Source organism: Hyla sarda, chromosome 1 (genome assembly GCF_029499605.1).
Source record: "Hyla sarda isolate aHylSar1 chromosome 1, aHylSar1.hap1, whole genome shotgun sequence".
Taxonomy (NCBI): domain Eukaryota; kingdom Metazoa; phylum Chordata; class Amphibia; order Anura; family Hylidae; genus Hyla; species Hyla sarda.
In genome coordinates, this window is record NC_079189.1 from 386794540 (window position 1) to 386807181 (window position 12642).

The following is a 12642-nucleotide window of genomic DNA, read 5'->3' on the forward strand; positions in this document are numbered from 1 at the left end:
CACATTAGGTAGCACAGATTCCCCACATTAGGTTGCAGTTTCCCCACATTAGGTAGCATAGATTCCCCACATTCGGTAGCACAGATTCCCCACATTAGGCAGCATAGACTCCCCACATTTGGTAGCACAGATTCCCCACATTAGGTAGCAGTTTCCCCACATTAGGTAGCATAGACTCCACACATTAGGTAGCATAGAATCCCCACATTAGGTAGCATAGACTCCACACATTTGGTAGTAGTTACCCCACATTAGGCCGCAGGTTCCCCACAATGGGTCAAAGTCTCCCCACATTAGATTGCTGTTTAACCCCCCCCCCCCCTCAAAAAAAAAAAACACATACAACACAGAGAGACACACACACAAACACACACACAGTCAGAGAGAAACACTCACAGACACACACACAGAGTCACAGTCACACACACAGAGTCACAGTCACACACACAGTCACACACACAAAGTCACACACACACACACACACACACAGAGTCACACACACACACAGAGTCACACACACACACAGAGTCACACACACAGAGTCTCACACACACACACAGTCACACACACACACACACAGAGTCACACACACACAGAGTCACACACACACACAGAGTCACACACACAGAGTCTCACACACACACACAGTCACACACACACACAGAGTCACACACACACACACACACACACAGAGTCACACACACACACAGAGTCACACACACAGAGTCACACACACAGAGTCACACACACACACAGTCACACACACACAGAGTCTCACACACACACACACACACACACACACACAGAGTCACACACACAGAGTCACACACACACACACACACACACACACACACAGAGTTACACACACACACAGAGTCACACACACACACAGAGTCACACACACAGAGTCACACACACACACACAGAGTCACACACAGTCACACACACACACACACAGAGTCACACACACACACAGAGTCACACACACACACAGAGTCACACACAGAGTCACACACACACACAGAGTCACACACACACAGAGTCACACACACACAGAAAATAAGGCATTCTTGGCACACCAGAAGGCCTCCTACATAATTCCAATACAAGAAATGATTGTGGGCAGGGGTGTAGCGCTCCTGGGTCCCCCTGCAACACACACACAGACACACACACAGTCACATACATACACACACATACACAGAGTCACACACAGTCACATATATACACACACACATACACAGAGTCACACACAGACAGTCACACACAGACAGAGATAGCAACAGACAGAGAGACAGACACACACACTCACCCATCCAGCGCAGCGATCCTTCTCTCCGGGCACCCTGCGAGTGACGTCACTGACGTCCCATGCGGTGGTGCTGACGGACTGGCGCACAGCGGCGATGAAGGGCGGGGAGAGGATGGGTGCTGACGGGCGCACAGCGCAGGTGAATGCTGTTGGACGGGCGCACAGCGCTGGTGAATGCCGGGGGGGGGGGTTGCTGGTGGAGCTGGGAAGGGGGGGTGCTGTGGACCGTCTGGGTGTCACCCCATTAGGTTGGTGTCACCTGGTGCGGCCCGCACCCCCCGCACCCGGGTCGCAACGCCCCTGGTGCAAACCCAGCTTTTCAAAAACGTTCTTGTATAGCTTAACTAAGACTTGGTTTTCACATAGGTTTTTTTTTCTGGCTTTTTTTTTTTTTTTTTCCACTGCCACTGCAGTTTTTGAGCCACAGCCAAAAGTGTATTCAAAAGGAATGGGAAAGATAAAGCAAGGACTTATACTTGGTTTTCTACACAGGTTTTTTGTGCAGTTTTTTTTTGGAAAACTGCCATTGCAGTTGTTAGGCCAAAGTCAGCAGTGGATCCATGAGGAAGAAGTTCTTCCTTTATATTTCTCGTTCCTTTTAAATATACTTCTGGCTTTGGTTCAAAAACTGCAGTGGAAATCTAGCTAAGGCTAGGAATCCAATGAGATTTTGTTCTCAATTTATTTTTTTATTTTTATTTTTTTGGGGGGGGGGGGGGGGGGGTAAAAAAAACTGCCACTGATTTTCCCTGTGTTTTGGCATTGAAAAATTTTTAGGGAACAAATTATTATCTTTTTTTAGAACATTTTTTTTTTTTTCGAGCAGGGAACCATTTATGCGAGTGGGTAGGGACATAAAAATACAACGACAATGTTAGAAAAAGGGGTTCATGAGATTTTTAATTAAAATGTATTCCTCTATTTTTTATTTTAACTTTTCTATTAATATTGTTTTAAACATTTATTTAAACCCTTTTATTAATTTTATGTAACATCAGTACAGTGTAATGTTTTTTAAACTTTATGGCCCAGATTTATCAAACTGTGTGAGAGAAAAAGTGGAGTGATTTCCTCACAACAACCAATCACAGCTTAGTAAAAGAGCTCTGGTAAAGTGAAACCTGAGCTGTGATTGGTTGTTGGCGAAAATCTCTCTACTTTTTCTCTCTCACAGTTTGATAAATCTGGTCCTACAGTATGTACGCACATTATTGTGCTACTACTACTACTACTCCCAGCATGGAACAGAGTGTGTTCCATGTTGGGAGCAGTAGTACCTGCACTAAGAACAGATCGTCCCAGGTCTCACTCTTGAGAACCGTTGCGATCGGCACTTATATTCCTGAGATGCAGGCAGCATGCTGCCCCGCTCTGCATCTCTAGTCTGCACTCCGGTCGGCCAATGATGTGAATAGAACTGATTTATATTTGCCACTCAGAGTGGTGATTGGCTGGCATCATCTGGCCAATCACCGCCCTCAGAGGCAAATATGAATCACTGGCCGGCCGGAGTTCATAGCAGGGATTGCGGAGTGCTGCAGAGTGCCACCCATTTCTCTGGATTATAAATCTGGATCGCAATGGGTCTCAAGAGTAAGACCTGGTGCCATCTGTCCTCTAGTGCAGGTACTACAGCTCCCAGCATGGAACAGACTCTGTTCCATGTTGGGAGCAGTGGTAGTACCAAATATTATTGGACCTATAGTTAATAATATAATAAATAGAAAGTATAAAGTAATAGAATAGTTAATATAAATCCCATTATTACAATGCAATATTATTGAAAAGTGTTGCAAAATTTATTTAAAAAAAAACATATTTTTACAATTACATGGCCCTTTTATCCATTTTTAATATTGTTGCCTACATTTTTATGTCCCTGCCTGCTCCCTTAAATTGTTCCCTGATTGAAAAAAATAAGTAATAGTTATAAAAAAATATCAATTTAATTCCCTACAATTTTTCCCATCCCTACTATTAGTTTTTTTTCCTTTTTATTAAATTTTGTAGGTTACCATAAAAAAAAAAACTCCATCCATTTTATAGATCGCTTAAGTCAAAAAAAGAATAAAAAACACCTGCAAAAACACCAAAGTTAAAACCCACATAGCTCGTAGATGAGTCTTAACATGAGGTTGTTTTTGAAAATCTCCCACTGAGGCCAAAATAGCAGAAAAACACCAAAAGGATTTTAAAAAATGCCAAAACTGAAAACTAAATATTTACAAAGTGTGTGTTAATTTGCTCAATTATTTACTTGCAATAACAAGTTCTTACTACAATTTGTTATAGATTTATAGAAATCGCCTAAAAGTTCTTATTACATTGGTATTTCATGCTAAATGCATATTAGCACTAATTGTTCACTATTCTAACTTCCCATTTCTTGTTTTCACTGAACTGTAGCAATGCTATTGGTTATGGGGTAGATTATTTCACAAAGTTCTGTATCTAAAGAATAATGACTGATGATGCTCTATGGGACCTGGCTTTATTCCAAACGAGTTCATTAACTGCTCATCAGTCAGTGGCACAATGTGCTGCTTCAATTTAGGAGCTGTCTATACTTTTCAACATTCTCAGCAGCTTGGAAAATCAAAGCATTAAACAGAAATAGTGTAAAAATCTGCTACATGAGTATTTTTTTTTCTTACTTTTTTTTTTTAGGAATTACAGGCTTAAAATCACTAAAGGCTCAAAATAGGTATGCTTAATGTTGCTCTATTCTGTCCTACATAATTTTTTTTTCCATGTGTATGTCTTTCTAAGGGATTATTTTTTTGCACCATAATCTGTAGCTTTTATTGGTATTTTTTTGTTTATATGGGACTTTTTGATATACTTTTTGGTATAGGAAGTCACAAAACATCAGCAATTCAGCCTTAGGCAGATTGCATTACCAGAGTGACAGTCAGTGGTACAGAGATAAGGAAAATTTATTTTAACTGATGAGGACTGCCACACTGAACCCACCAGCAAATGTCAGTTCAGCCTTTAGATCCTGTGATCGACATTGATTACAATCTCTAAAGGGTTAAATGCAGGAAATCAGGATGATCGCTGATGTCCGGCATTAGCGGTGAGTCCTGGCTGATGATTGAAGCCAGTACTCACCGGATAGCAATTATGTTCATTGGATTAAAACACATTGGCCAGCATTTATCATTGTAGGTTTAAATGAAGCATTTTTCTACACCTTTTTTTGTGTGTACTGATAATGTGTATGAGCAACACATTTATTAAATGGTCCCAGAGCATTTGATAAATTTAGTGCAGGTCACACTTTCTGAAATTTCTCTCTTCACATACACCAAGAAGCTAAACTAAGTCTGGGCTGGTGTAGTTTTAGAGACTTTTCAGTGGCTTTGTGCCTTTTTTGCACCTTTTAACAAAAAGGCACAGTTCATAAAACCAATCCATATCATGTTTATTGCCAAAATCAGAGGATTGCAACTCAAAACCTGCAGAATTGTGTAAACCAAAAGGCGCAAAAAAGGCGCAAATAAACACTGTCGGCCATTATTTTCAAACTACCTATCCTGCTTCCTCTTAAGAAATGTGAGCTCATTCATACAAGGTATGCCTTTCAAACATCATTGTGATACCGTACCTATATGATATCTGTATTAATCAAATTACTCTCTTACAAGGTAGGATAACTTAGTATAATAGCTATATAACCTCTACATCTCCACCTGTGGTTAGCTTTTTTGTCTCCTTAGCCTGCCTTTTACCCTTCTTGCATCTTATCCTACAAAGCCTGAAAGCACAATGGTGCTCACAATGGTGCACTGGATCCTTTGTTAACTGCATACTGTATTGATAGTTTAACATTTAACAGCTGACGGCATTGTTTACATGACCTATAAGGCTTGTTACAGAAAAATTATTTTGTAGACAACATATACCATACATTTCAGATAGCTCATGATTAAGGACCCCCGGTTCCCTTCAGACTGGTTTTGGCCACTGGAGGTGGTCAGGAGGATGAAAACATCAGCAATTTTACACATCCGCTTTACTCACATTTACCACTTAATGACCAACAATGTTTATTTTCAGCATGGCACTGTTTAGGGTGTACGGATTTTGTGTTTTGGACACCTGAAATTTTCGGCAATATCCTCAGATAAAATGTATCATGTTACAAAGAAACATACATAGAAACATAGAATGTGTCGGCAGGTAAGAGCCATTTGGCCCATCTAGTCTGCCCAATATTCTGAATCCTATCAAAAGTCCCTGGCCCTATCTTATATGAAGGATATCCTTATATCCCAAAACTCCTTTAAAGTATTTGCAACGACTATTTCTGCAGGAAGGCTATTCCATGCATCCACTACTCTCTCAGTAAAGTAATGCTTACTTATATTACTGCAGAAACCTTTGCCCCTCTTATTTAAAACTACAACTTCTTGTGGTAGTTTTTCTTCTGTTAACCATCCTCTCCTCCTTTACCGTGTTGATTCCCTTTATGTATTTAAAAGTTTCAAAACACCTCTGTCTCGTCTATCTCTTAAGCTGAACATGTTAAGGTCCTTTAACCTTTCCTGGTTACTTTAAAGGAAGAGATATTCATAGAGGCTCTTTGCAGTAATATTCAAAGTCTATGGAACTGCTTTAAGCAGTCAAGAGCTACAGTATGTTTGGCTGTCGATTTTAGCCATATAGACCTCAAATGGCCACTGCCATTATAAAAAAAACTTTCACATATCCTAGCTAGAGAAGAGCAAATTTCCAAAAGATTTGATTCAGCCGATTTGCCGAATTTTCCGACATGTCTAAAATTTGGAACGGCAGGGGAAGAGCCTGGAGAAGTTCACACTAAGCACATTCTCTCCCAGATCTGTGTCACGTGATTGAGACAACCTTGCCATGTAAGTCTTTGAGAGTGTCTCGATCACGTGACAGTCGGAAGGAGGCAGGGAAAAGAACATGTGGCAGCGTAGACTTCTCCCAGCTTGTTCTCCAGAGCGGCATAGGTCTAAACAATTCTGAACCCCGCAGATTAAAACTTTTAACATGTCACCAGGACATGTCAAAGGTTTATCATAATGATAGCTACACTTTACATGCCTTGGCAGCAAGCAAGCTAAACTGCTGCTCCATTTAATCTCAGTTGTGCAGAGAGGAGTCAAAGGACACTTGAGACACTAGTTGTTGTCATCCGTGTGGTTCAGTCATTTAGCAAACATACAGTATATCTAAACTATTAATGCTACATCACTGCTGCTGTTTTATGTTCATTTATAAAATACAGTCTATATGATTTGCATAATTTTATTTTACACCGTGCAGCTGGTGGATATAGTTTAACCCCTTAAGGACCAGGGGTTTTTCCGTTTTTGCATTTTAGTTTTTTGCTCCTTGCCTTTAAAAAATTGTAACTCTTTCAATTTTGCACCTAAAAATCCATATGATTGCTTATTTTTTGCACCAACAATTCTACTTTGTAATGACGTCAGTCATTTTGCCCAAAAATCTACGGTGAAACGGAAAAAAAAAATCATTGTGATACAAAATTGAAAATTGTAACTTTTGGGGGCTTCCGTTTCTACGTAGTACATTTTTCGGTAAAAATTACACCTTATCTTTATTCTGTATGTTCATTCGATTTAAATGATACCCCACTTATATATGTTTGATTTTGTCATACTTCTGGAAAAAATCATAACTTCTTGCAGGAAAATTAATACGTTTAAAATTGTCATCTTCTGACCCCTATAACTTTTTTATTTTTCCGCGTATGGGGCAGTATGAGGGCTCATTTTTTGCGCTGTGATCTGAAGTTTTTAACGGTACCATTTTTGCATTGATAGGACTTATTTATGTAAAAAGTGACCAAAAAAACTATTTTGGACTTTGGAATTCTTTTGCGCGTACGCCATTGATCGTGCAGTTTAATTAACTATATATTTTTATAATTCAGACATTACCACACGCGGCGATACCATATATGTTTATTTTTATTTACACTGTGTTTTTTAATGGGAAAAGGGCGGTGATTCAAACTTTTAATAGGGGAGGTGTTAAATGATCTTTATTCACTTTTTTTTCCACTTTTTTTTGCAGTGTTATAGCTCCCATAGGGACCTATAACACTGCACACACTGATCTTTTACATTGATCACTGGTTTCTCATAGGAAACCAGTGATCGATGATTCTGCCGCTTGACTGCTCATGCCTGGATCTCAGGCACTGAGCAGTCATTCAGCGATCGGACAGCGAGGAGGCAGGTAGGGATCCTCCAGCTGTCCTGTAAGCTGTTCGGGATGCCGCGATTTCACCTCGGCTATCCCGAACAGCTCCCTGAGCTAACCAGCATGGTTTCACTTTAGACGCGGCGTTCAACTTTGAGGGTTAATAGCGCGCGGCACCGCGTTCAATGCCGTGCGCTATTAGCCACGGGTCCCGGCCGTTCCCGTTCCCGGCCCGACCCGCTATGACGCGGGGCCACGCATCAGCCCCGCGTTATAGATCAGGAGCAGACACATGACGTTCCAGTACGTCATGTGTCCTTAAGGGGTTAAATGGTTTAGAATAGGATAACCTGTAGTGATTAGGCGGGAGGCACTCCATAAATGCAACAACTTAGGGAGAAGACTGATAAAACCAGGCAGGTTTCCCGCCCAGTTGTTGTGCTGCTGGGAATCCAGAAAGATATTGAAGGATTGAAGGACTGGGGATCTGCTATGAAAGAGAACAGCCAGAAACCTGCAACTATTAGAGGGAGCATTAGGAAGACCGGCAGTGACATGAAACTGCTAACATTGCTCTTGCTAGACCTATTAACCTTGCCTAAAGGCCAACCCTTACATCACTTTAATCACAATACAGGTACATATCATATGTCAATTCCATCCATTAAAATTCTGAGATGTGACTACAGATGCTTCCTCTATTAACACATTGGTGACCCCACAACATAATTGCTAGGTGGCAATGTGTTGCCATGTCAGGCCAACCATTGAACTAACAAAGGCCCCTTTATCTAGTTAATGTATTTGTCTAATAGGCTCTGAAAAAGACAAATAGTAAGCAGTAAAAAAAATGTAATTCCTGTTTCCTATTAAACATTCTGATGTAGTACAAAAATAATGGAACACATATTTGGTATAGCAACAATCATAAGTGATAAAATTGCTGTTTTTCTCCATAAAGGGGTTATCCACCATAAGGTGCTTTTAGTACATACCTGACAGACAGGAATGGAAATGCTTAGGAAGGATCTGTGCTAAATGTTGTGAGATTACCATAACACTGTGGCTATCTTTTTGTAAACTGGGTATTTCCTGTTGGAGTTTGTTCTCTCAAACTACAAATCCCATAGTCCCTTGTATGAAAATGTGAGTTCACTTTTCTCCCTCCCACACATTAGTAGCCATCCCACCCATTGAAACACATATGAGCTGCAGTGTTTTCTAACCAGGGTGCCCCCAGCTGTTGCAAAAATACAATTAGTTGCATAATGATCTCTCTCACACCCAGCGGTCGCTCCACCGATTGAAGCAGGACAGGCTCCCTTTGCACACCTGACTAGTGATGTCATGTCTTTGCCGCACTGCAACCTGGGAAATCCTGAGATCTGAGAAATTTTGTATGCGGTTAAAAATAAATATTGGGATGAAAATAATAGAAGAATTGAGAGACCACCGTCACACACAGGTACAGACACTATATTATGAACTACACTATCTTTGCAGCCCCTGTAGCATAGTCAAATAAAAAATAGTTTATGATAATGTGTGAGTTATATGTACCCGAAAATCATACTAACAAGCTAACTAAAAGGTTTTAAAGGGTTATTCGGGGGATTTTTTATTTTTATATATATTTGGCAACCACACTCACCTTCCCATATCCCTGCCACTGCCATTCTGATTACTCCTGATCCACACTGCCTCTGCTTCTTTCTGCCTCCTCTGATTTGTTGTCCCCACGCTCTGTCAGACATTGATAATGTTCAGCTAAGCATGCCGTTCATATGGGGACAACACATCAGAAGAAGCAAGAAGAATTGCAGCATTCACTAGAAATAATCAGAACAGCAGCAGCAGGGCATCTGGGCAGGTGAATATGGTTGTTTTTACCCAAATATAAAAATAACATTGTGATTGCTAGAGTAACCCTATAACTCATGAAGCTATGAAGACTGAAAATTGCTGTTTGTTTTTTTGTTTGTTTTTTGTTGTTTTTTTTCTCATGTCTTAGACAAATTCATAAAAGTTAACAAATTAGTTTTAGGTATCCACAAATGATACCGTAAAAAAATTCAACTATTGCTGCAAAAAACAGCCATTAATAGACAGAAAAATAAAACATTATAACACTAAAACTGCAGGAAAAGCATTTCTCTGTTTTAAGGGTCAATGTGGGCTGTTTCCTTACAGTGTTTTTTTTAAAAAGCTGTGAGTGGACAATATTTCAGCTATAGTAAAGCCTGTGCAATACTGTATATCAACTGTATCAGAATTCAGGATACAAATGATCATGTTTAGGGATGAGCGAATCAAATCTGACAAATCCGAATTCGTTACGAATTTCAGAAAAAATGTAATTAGTAATACCGCCGCAATTCGATCGCGTGAATTGCTTCATTAAACTTCATTTAGTGCGGTCCAGACTCCAGGGGCTGGGGATCTAATATGGCAGATCCACATGTGAGGACATGGGCAAGGAATCCTGGGAATGCGGGAAAAAGGGTAGGCGGGATGACCCTGAATCACATGCAGCATGCAGCCTATCAGCAGCCAGCCACCCCTGTGATGTCACAGCCCTATATAATCGGCAGCCATCTTCCGGCCAGTCACATCAGCGATTCACCTCCCAGTCACATCAGCATTCTATTGCAGAGAGATACTGACAGACAGCAGTGTGTGTTGCACAGAACAGAATTTTTACAGGGGGCTCGTTGGCAGGTAAGAGAAAGTTTGTTTTCTTTTATTTTGCAGCCCGGAAGGGATAAAAATAGAAAAGTGCTCACCGGACTACTCCTTTAAGTGTACCCTGTCTGTACATCTAAGTGGTGTACCATTTTGTTTCTGTTAAAGGGGTACTCCAGTGGAAAACTTTTTCTTTTAAATCAACTGGTGCCATTAAGTTAAACAGATTTGAAAATCACTTCTATTAAAAAATCTTAATCCTTCCAGTACTTTTTAGGGGCTGTATACTAGAGAAATCCAAAAAAGAAATGCATTTCCTCTGATGTCATGACCACAGTGCTCTCTGCTGACCTCTGCTGTCCATTTTAGGAACTGTCCATAGCAGGAGAAAATCCCCATAGCAAACATATGCTGCTCTGGACAGTTCCTAAAATGGACAGCAGAGGTCAGCAGAGAGCACTGTGGTCATGACATCAGAGGAAATGCATTTCTTTTTTGGATTTCTCTTTAGTATACAGCCCCTAAAAAGTACTGGAAGGATTAAGATTTTTTAATAGAAGTGATTTACAAATCTGTTTAACTTTCTGGCACCAGTTGATTAAAAAAAAGTTTTCAACGGGAGTACCCCTTTAAAGTCTTAACCTCTTAAGGACGCAGGGCGTATGGATACGCCCTGCATTCCGAGTCCTTAAGGACGCAGGGCGTATCCATACGCCCGTGGGAATTCCGGTCCCCACCGCTAGCCGGTTGGGGACCGGAGCCGGATGCCTGCTGAAATCGTTCAGCAGGCATCCCGGCATATCGCCCAGGGGGGTCATTATGCCCCCCCATGTCGGCGATCGCCGCAGATCGCTGGACAATTCAGTCCAGCAATCTGCGGCGATTCCGGGTCAATCGGGTCTCCAGTGACCCGGTGACCCAGAATTACTGGCTGTTCGGGGCCGTCTCTGACGGCCCCGAACAGCCAGAGCATGCAGGGGTGAGGTGGCACTGGTGCCACCTCACGATCGCCCTGATTCGTCGGCCCGATTACCGGCTGACCAATGAGGGCGCCTGCTGCGGGTGTCACTCCCGCACCCGCTCCGCCCCTCTTCCGGAGGGCGTGAGCGGGTGCAGGAAGATGACCCCGGGTGCTGGAGACCCCGATCCCTGGCGTCCATGTTGGGATCGGGGCCCCAGGAGCGACGGCGGCGGCGAGGGACAGCCTGCGATGGAGCAGCAGCAGGAGGTGAGTTACAGCCTCCTGCTGTTGCTTAGCAACAGCTCCCAGCATGCAAAAAGGGCATGCTGGGAGCTGTAGTTATGCAACAGCAGGAGGCAGACCACCACAACTCCCAGCATTCCCTTATGGGCATGCTGGGACTTATGGTTTTGCAACAGCTGGAGGCACATTTTTTCTATGGAAAAGTGTACCTTCAGCTGTTGTATAACTACAACTCCCAGCTTGCACAAACAGTTAAAGTGCATGCTGGGAGTTGTAATGGTGCATCTGCTGGTTGCATAACTACAACTCCCAGCATGCCCGTTGGCTGTCGGTGACTGCTGAGAGTTGTAGTTTTGCAACAGCTGAAGGCACACTGGTTGTGAAACTTAGAGTTTTTTTTTTTTTTAACCTAACTCAGTGTTTCACGACCGGTGTGCCTCCAGCTGTTGCAAACTACAACTCCCAGCAGTCACCTTACACCATGCACCGTACATGCTGGGAGTTGTAGTTTTGCAACAGCTGGAGGCACACTGGTTTTGAAACACTGAGTAAGGTCACAAACTCCGTGATACATAACCAGTGTGCCTACAGCTGTTGCAAAACTAAAACTCTCAGCATGTACAGTCTGTCAGCGCATGCTGGGAGTTGTAGTTTTGCAACAGCTGGAGGTCCCCCCCCAATGTGAATGTACAGGGTACACTCACATGGGCGGAGGCTTACAGTAAGTATCGGGCTGCAAGTTTGAGCTGCAGCAAATTTTCTGCCACAGCTCAAAATGCCAGCGAGAAACTACTGTGAACCCCCAGCCCGTGCGACTGTACCCTAAAAACACTACACTACACTAACACAAAAAATTAAGTAAAAAGTAAAAAAACACTACATATACACATACCCCTACACAGCCCCCCTCCCCTCCCCAATAAAAATGAAAAACGTCTGGTACGCCACGGTTTCCAAAACGGAGCCTCCAGCTGTTGCAAAACAACAACTCCCAGTATTGTCGGACAGCCGTTGACTGTCCAGGCATGCTGGAAGTTTTGCAATAGCTGGAGGCACCCTGTTTGGGAATCACTGGCGTAGAATACCCCTATGTCCACCCCTATGCAATCCCTAATTTAGGCCTCAAATGCGCATGGCGCTCTCACTTTGGAGCCCTGTCGTATTTCAAGGCAACAGTTAAGGGTCACATCTGGGGTATCGCCGTACTCGGGAGAAATTGGGCTTCAAATTTTGGGGGGTATTT